This window comes from Myotis davidii, unplaced genomic scaffold (assembly GCF_000327345.1).
Source record: "Myotis davidii unplaced genomic scaffold, ASM32734v1 scaffold96, whole genome shotgun sequence".
In the NCBI taxonomy this organism is placed as follows: Eukaryota; Metazoa; Chordata; class Mammalia; order Chiroptera; family Vespertilionidae; genus Myotis; species Myotis davidii.
Genome location: NW_006289416.1, coordinates 12,195,904 through 12,203,277, shown reverse-complemented (window position 1 = coordinate 12,203,277; position 7,374 = coordinate 12,195,904).

Genomic DNA, 7,374 nt, shown 5'->3' with positions numbered 1-7,374 from the left:
CCCCGCCGGCCTCCGCCTCTGAGCATGCGCGGAACCAGAGCGCACGCGCAGAACTGGGGCGCATGCGCAGTCGCGTCCACGAAGGTTTGCGTTCTCAGTGGCCTCGGGGAGCGTGGGAACCGCGAGTGAGGTCGCTGACGCGGGCGGGCGAAGCGGCCAGTGCCGCTTGGGTGCGTTTCAGGGAAGTTCAGTTCCGGCTGAACTTGAAGAAGGAGGTAGATTCCGACAGCGCAGCTTGAGGTTGGATTCTGCGAGGTTTTCCCCTCGCTGCTCAAGTGCAGTGAAGGATGAGATTCCTGCAGAGGTGCGGTAGCTAGCAATGGTTAGAAAGGTTCTTTTGCTGCGGGACCCTCCATGTACTATTTCAACAGTCTTTGAACCTGTTTGCAAAATAGGATATCTGTCTTAGAATAGAAAGCTCATGTTTGCCAACTAAAGGAATACCTTAAAAATTTTTAAATCTTGAAACCTGGAAAAACGAAGTTGATCGTAAGATATATTTTTTGATGATTTGTTCCTCTATGTTTTCTTTTAGAGATAAAGTACTTGCTATAAAACATTTATTGCTGTCTTTCTACACAACAAAAATGATTTCTAAAAGCGACAAAGTTTTTTAGGATGGTTTCAGCAGCAGTCACTACATCTAATTCAAATGAAATTTTTGTAGGACATAAAATTTCAGGATTTAGATAGTCAGTTATTGAATGTGTGTTGTGAGAACAGAAATGGATTGCAATGTCAGCCGATTCACCTTAAGTTCAAAATTCCAACAGGCAGAAATCTCATAAACATTGCTATTCCCCATGATTAGAAGGCTAAATTATAATCTGATTGAGATTCCTAAATTATAATCTGTTCAAAATTCCAACAGGCAGAAATCTCATAAACATTGCTATTCCCCATGATTAGAAGGCTAAATTATAATCTGATTGAGATTCCTCCCTTTTATGCATATAGCATAGTATCCAATGCAGACGTTCAGATTCAAAAATATTTTTAAGTGAGCGTTTAGTTTAAGAGCTTAACATGTATAAATATGTAATCAAAGTTCTCAAAGTAGAATATATTATGGATGAGGATCCAGGGACTCAGGGGAGATAATTTCCTTAATAACTAAAAAGAATGAAGTTGTTATTTGAAACAAAGTCTCAGACTCCAGAGCTGGTGTTCTTTTGTTTTGGGGCTTTGTTATTGTTGTTTTTTGTTGTTGTTTTTTAGAACATCACTTTTATTTGTGTCTTAGGTGAAACGAAACACAAGAGATCAAATTGTTCTCAAAGTAAGAACAAGGCTTCTTTTGCAAAACAAATGAACAAACACACAAAAACAAATAACTATAAATCATATACTAATACCAAGTAAAAACACCAAGGTAACTGTATATAACAAATAAATAAATTGCCTGAAACTTACCCTTTCAAAAATAACCTAATCCAAGTCCCAAACCCACCTGAACTTTTCCTCCTGTCTGTGAATCTCTGTAACACATTTTCTGTAATTCTGTATTATCTATATTGCTTTTATACAGATAGCCATTCATTATATCTCAAGCTAGACAGTAAGTTCCCTTGAGGAGAGAGACTTGGCTGATCTACTTCTGCCATGTAACAGGCACCCCTCAAAGAGTAGCTGGCATTTATTTTTTGGCAAGCATTTATGACCTGGTTGGACTGAGAAGGATGTGTACTGGTGGTAGGATATGGAATCTAGGAGAGTAAGATACAAATTACAAAACAGTCAACATCTGATAGGCTGCTATCTAGACAAAAGGGCTAATATCGCTTTGATTTGCTAATACTAAAAGCCAGATTACAGTATAATTCTCAACAGCACAATGTTTTTTTCTTTTAAAAATATATTTTTATTGATTTCAGAGAGGAAGGGAGAGGAAGAGAGAGATAGAAACATCAGTGACGAGAGAGAACCATTGATCGGTTGCCTCCTGCACTCCCAACCCTGGCATGTGTCCTTGACCAGAATCTAACACGGGACCCTTCAGTCCAAAGGCCGATGCTCTATCCACTGAGCCAAAACAGCTAGGGCAACAGCACAATGTTTAAATGAAAAAAAACAAAACACACACTTCATTGCAACCAAAAGTTATATACCACTTGTTAACTTCTGCTCTACTGAATGTCACCAATATTTGTAAGATGATGTATAACGTGCTAAAGATATGGTCATTCAATAGAAAGCAATCCTGACGTTGCATTGTGGCTGCTGGTGAAGATGAATCTTGGAAAACCTGTGCTTCCACCTTCCTTTGCAGCAGTCTGAATTCTGGCTGATCCACTGTAGAGAGTCCATATGAGCATTCAGAATTCTGCAGATCTGCTGGGACAGGTCAATAGTGTCAGGTCTTTCAGATATACTCAGGTGCTCAATACTGTCCTTCAGATCCTGGGCCATTTGTTTCAGCTGAGCACCTGTTTTCTGCTACTTTGTAAATCCTCTCACACTCCTCATCTACATAATTTGCATAAACAGATCCATTGTCCTTCCCAGACTCCTCTAAAGAGTTCAAGAGATTTTCTAGTTTCTTCTACTGCAGCAGGACCAAATCCAATTCTTTTTCCAGTCTTTTCTGATCCAATTTCACTTTTTCCATTTTTCCATGTAAAATAGTCATCTTCTAACTGTTGTCAATCAATGCACAGTGCCAAGCATTGGCCTGGGTGACCTGGTGATGACCTCTTGATCCTCTAACTCAAGGTTCCATTTATTGATCAGACTGGCCAGCTGACCATATGGCATCACGGGAGTTATGATCAAATTAACAGTCGAAGTAAAAGGTGTAGAAGCAAAACCGACTGGAACAGTGTCATTAATCCCAATTGATAACACTGGTTTTCGACTGAAGGTAAAGCCAATAGCGATTGTGGTGGTGCTGGTGGTTGTGGTGCTGGTTGGTGTTGGAGGTGGTCCTGGTGGTGGTCATGGTAGTCGTTGACTTTGTAGTAGATGCTGCTCCACCCACTCTAGGGAATTTAAGTCTAAAGAACATGTGCTATCCAACTCTTATGAACTAAAAAACTGTAACAAAGCTCTTCTAATGAATACAAAAATAGGGAACACTCTCCAATTTGTTCAATAAGGTTACTATAAACTTAGTAACAAGACCAGAAGAGGCATGTGTGAGAAAGCAATTATACAGGTCAATTCAATCATGAATAAAAGTGGAAAAAATTACAAATGAAATATGATCAAACCAGATAGAACAATGTACAAAAAAGACAAAATTGGTGTTTGTTTTTGTTTCATCCTTTCCCCCCACCCCCCAAAATGCAAGCATGCTTTAACATTAGGGAGAAAAATTGTCTTAAATTTTCCATAGTAACTGATAAGAGATGAAAAATATGTAATCATTTAAATAAATGTGGTAAAAGCATTTGATACATATTAATTCCCAATCTAAATAGTCATCTAGGAAGAGTAAGACAGTTTGTCATGGTGTGTTGAGAAGGTTCATTTCCGGCAGTCCTGGAATTACCCTGAGCTGTTTTGCTCAAGTTCCTGCTTTTCACTAAGCTCTGGTCCCAGTACCTGAAACATGATGGTTAATAACGTTACCTTTGTAATGGTGGGTCTGAGGAGTTTTAGGGTGTTTTTTTTTTTTTATCAGCTCCTCAGCATTGTTTATTGGGAAGAGTGAGATTGATGAATTACATCTTGTGGGACCTCCAGAGAGCTCTTCTGTTGAGGCTGATTTTGTAGCGGGACTATGTCTATGTGACCAGCAAAATATGAAATACCCAGTGAGATTCCTGGACTCCATAGTTCCAAGGTGATCTATGCACATACAGGTGGTGCCTGCTACAAAAGAGATAGTGCTTACAGCCATAAGCTATATAGTATGTGAAGGTAGGAGCCTGTACCAGGCCTCTGCAGCCCCATGCTGCAAGACAGCCTTTGACAGATCCAAATTCTAATTCAGCACTGTTGTTAGATGGTTTCCTTTTTCTATAGCTGACAAATTATAGATTTGTATTGCTATTAGATTTCTTAACTATTGAATCCTGTTTTAGCACAGTTGGCATTACAGGTGAGATTGCTTAGAAGACGTCTGACTCATGCTTTTATAAAAACACGATGGGCGTTATTTAGAAAGGGAAAGGATGATTCTGATACACGGAATGAAAATGAACTATCAATGCAGAGGTGATTGCCAAGGTATACTTGACTTGAAGTAGCACAGGTGTTGAAATCAGTGACTGATAAGACTTTCCATTGCAATATACAAATGACATCCTGAATGCCAGGAGCTAGCAAAACTGGAAGACGAGTGCAAACTGATGGCAAGTTGGCTCAATCAGTTCCTAGTTGCTGCTTTCCGCGTTAGCAGCAGTGACAGTTCAGAGTCTCCTCAGTTAAACTTCATCCTCTCTGATTGGCTGGCAGAGCCCCCACCAGAGGATACTGGGCACCATAACACCTGATGGGTCAGCTGAGACCCATTGGAGCTAAGCTGATAATCCAAGTGGGACAAGTCAATGGTTGAGGGCAGGAGTCAGTAGGGGCTGTTCAGTGCCAAAGCAGAGGCAAATGCACCATTTTGTGATGACCTTGTGGAAATGGCTCCTGAGAATTTGGATCAAGTAGCAGCTTCCCTGGTTTGGAACACTGTTAAGGGGGATGTTTGCACGCATCTGGATGCTCCTGTGGCTGCTGTCTTTGTGGAGACAGTTCAAGAAGTCCTTGCTGACTGGAGTGGACTAAGGGGACATTCTTATTAGAGTAGGGTAATGGCTCTGCCCCTCCCTTGTGATTTACACTGTCAGTGTCTACTGAGGCTGCAGAAACGCTGCTGCTATAGTCAGTACTGGACTAGCCATACGACAGTGAAACAGGCTCCCAGTGGAGTGCCCCACGACCCTGGACACCATATGTGATTTTACTCTTAGGACCTCAAAGGACATAAAAGAGGCAGTTTGGGATCTTTTATCCCAGCTTCCTCCGGTGAGACTTTAAGATAATACAAAGGTTAGAGTTTTACAAAAGAAAGGAAATCAAAACAAGAAAAGGGCAAGAATTCAGGACCCAGTTGTGGAATGGCAGAAGAGCAATGCATGAGGGACAGGGTCTCCTGAACAAATCCCTGTGGGAGAACCAAGGCCTCTTACAAATGTGCGGATGAAATGCCTGCTGATTTTAAGTCAGCCCACACAGGAGCACTGCCTAGGCCGCTCAGGAGCCTCTTAGGGGGGACAGAACTAATTTAGGGGAATCAGGAGGTGCTGCTGTAGAAGAAATAAAAATCGAAGTCTCGCCCTAGCCGGTTTGGCTCGGTGGATAGAGCGTCAGCCTGCCGAACAAAGGGTCCCAGGGTTCGATCTGGGTCAAGGGCATGTACCTCAGTTGCAGGCTCCTCCCAGGCCCGGGCCCTGGTCAGGGTTGGTGCAGGAGGCAACTAATTGATGTGTTTCTTTCACACTGATATTTTTTTGTCTAAAAATCAATGGAAAAATAACCTTGGGTGAGGATTAAAAAAAAGAAAAGAGAAATCGAAGTCTCCTTAAAAGTGGAAATATATAACTTAAAAAAAGTATACTGTGGGAATGTCTCCTTTACCTGAATGTATAATTTATACAGATATAATGACTGGCTAAAAATTGCTTCCTCTACTGAGTAAAATGAGAAAAATAACTTGTAAATCTGCCCTAAGTCCGGTACTAGTTGGATATGAATGATGGGAATTGTTGGTGTTACCAGAGCCTACTGAAGTAGTTAATATGAAATACTATCATATGCCCAGGGCAGTAAAATTTACAGCACTAATTAAGGACATGTTAGATGCAGGAGTGTTAGTGCCTCTGCACTCTGCAATAGCCTGATGTTGCCAGTGAGGAAGGCTGATGGATCGATCATGCAGGCTGACCATGGACTGTAGGCGACTCCATTAAACAGCAACCCTAATGCCTGTCCAGACTATTCAACTGCTACACAGATTATTTCAACAAGCTAAAGGTGACCTGTTTTCTGCAGTTGACCTAGCTGATGCATTTTTCTCAATATTAGTTGCTAGCGAGAGTCAACAACAATGTGCATTCATGTGGAAGGGTTGCCAATATACATTTACCTCCAGGATATTTGAACTCCCCTGTGTATTGTCACAATTTACTGAGGCAGGTCTAGTGTAATACAACCATACAGCGTTCTAGTGCACTATCGCGAAGATATTATGATTTATCTGCAACTGAGAATCAAGCTCTAAGCAACATTTACTATGATCATAAATCATGTGACTAATCAAGGATGAGTACTGAACCCTGAAAAAAATCTAGGACCTCGCGTAGACTATGAAATTTGGGAGGATTACATGGGCTGGAGTGTCTCCATACACTGCAGTCCATTAGGAATAAAATGTTCTTGCTCCCACAGATTGACAAGAGACCTGCTGTCTAATAGGCCTATTTGGCTTTTGGAGAAATCATACCCCTTGTTTAAGGATACTATTTGGCCCAATCCATTTAAATAAGCTGGACAGAGTCATGTTTGACCAGAAGCCTATACAATAAGCCTTCTTGGAACTGCAGAGGCTGTTCCCCAAGCTATCCCGTTTGGTCTATATGTTGCAGATATAGCCTGGATAGTGTCCCCTCAAATTCGTATGTTGAAGACCTACATCCCAATGTGATGATATTTGGAGGTGGAGTCTTTGAGCAACCTCACGCATTTACATCAATGCACCCTAAAAATTATCATCATCTATGGGTGCTATCATGCTCAAAGGGTTGGGAAATACCTGGAGACCGAAAAAGGACAAATAACATATCAAACATTGTTGTTAAGGTAAAACAAAATAAGATAATTTTCTTTTATATCAGGAAGTAGATAAGATGTTTATTATTACCACACCTATTAAATATTGCATTGAATGTTCTGGCTTGTGTAGTGAAACAAAGAAGCAAAAAGGATAGTGTAAGGATGGGAAGAAAAGGAAACTATAATTGATTACAGATAAGACTATGTTGAAAATTTTTTTAAAAAAGCAAATTATTAACACTAATAAAGTTTTACCAAAATAGGTAGGTTTAAGGTCATTATGCAAAAATTAATTGTATTTCTTTAAAATAGCAATAAAGAGAACACATACATTTAAAAAACCTTACTGTACCTGGGCAGTATTGCTCAGTGGTTGAGCATCATCCCTTGAACCAGGAGGTCAGGGTTCAGTTCCCTCTCAGGGCACATGCCCAGGTTGCTGGCTTGATCCCCAGTAAGAAGTGTGCAGGAGGCAGCCGATCAATGATTCTCTCTCATCATTGATGTTTCTCTCCCCCTCTCCCTCTCTTTCCTTTCCTCTCTCTGAAATATATGTATATTAAAAAAACAAAAAAAACCTTATTGCACTGAGACAATATCCGTAAACACAAT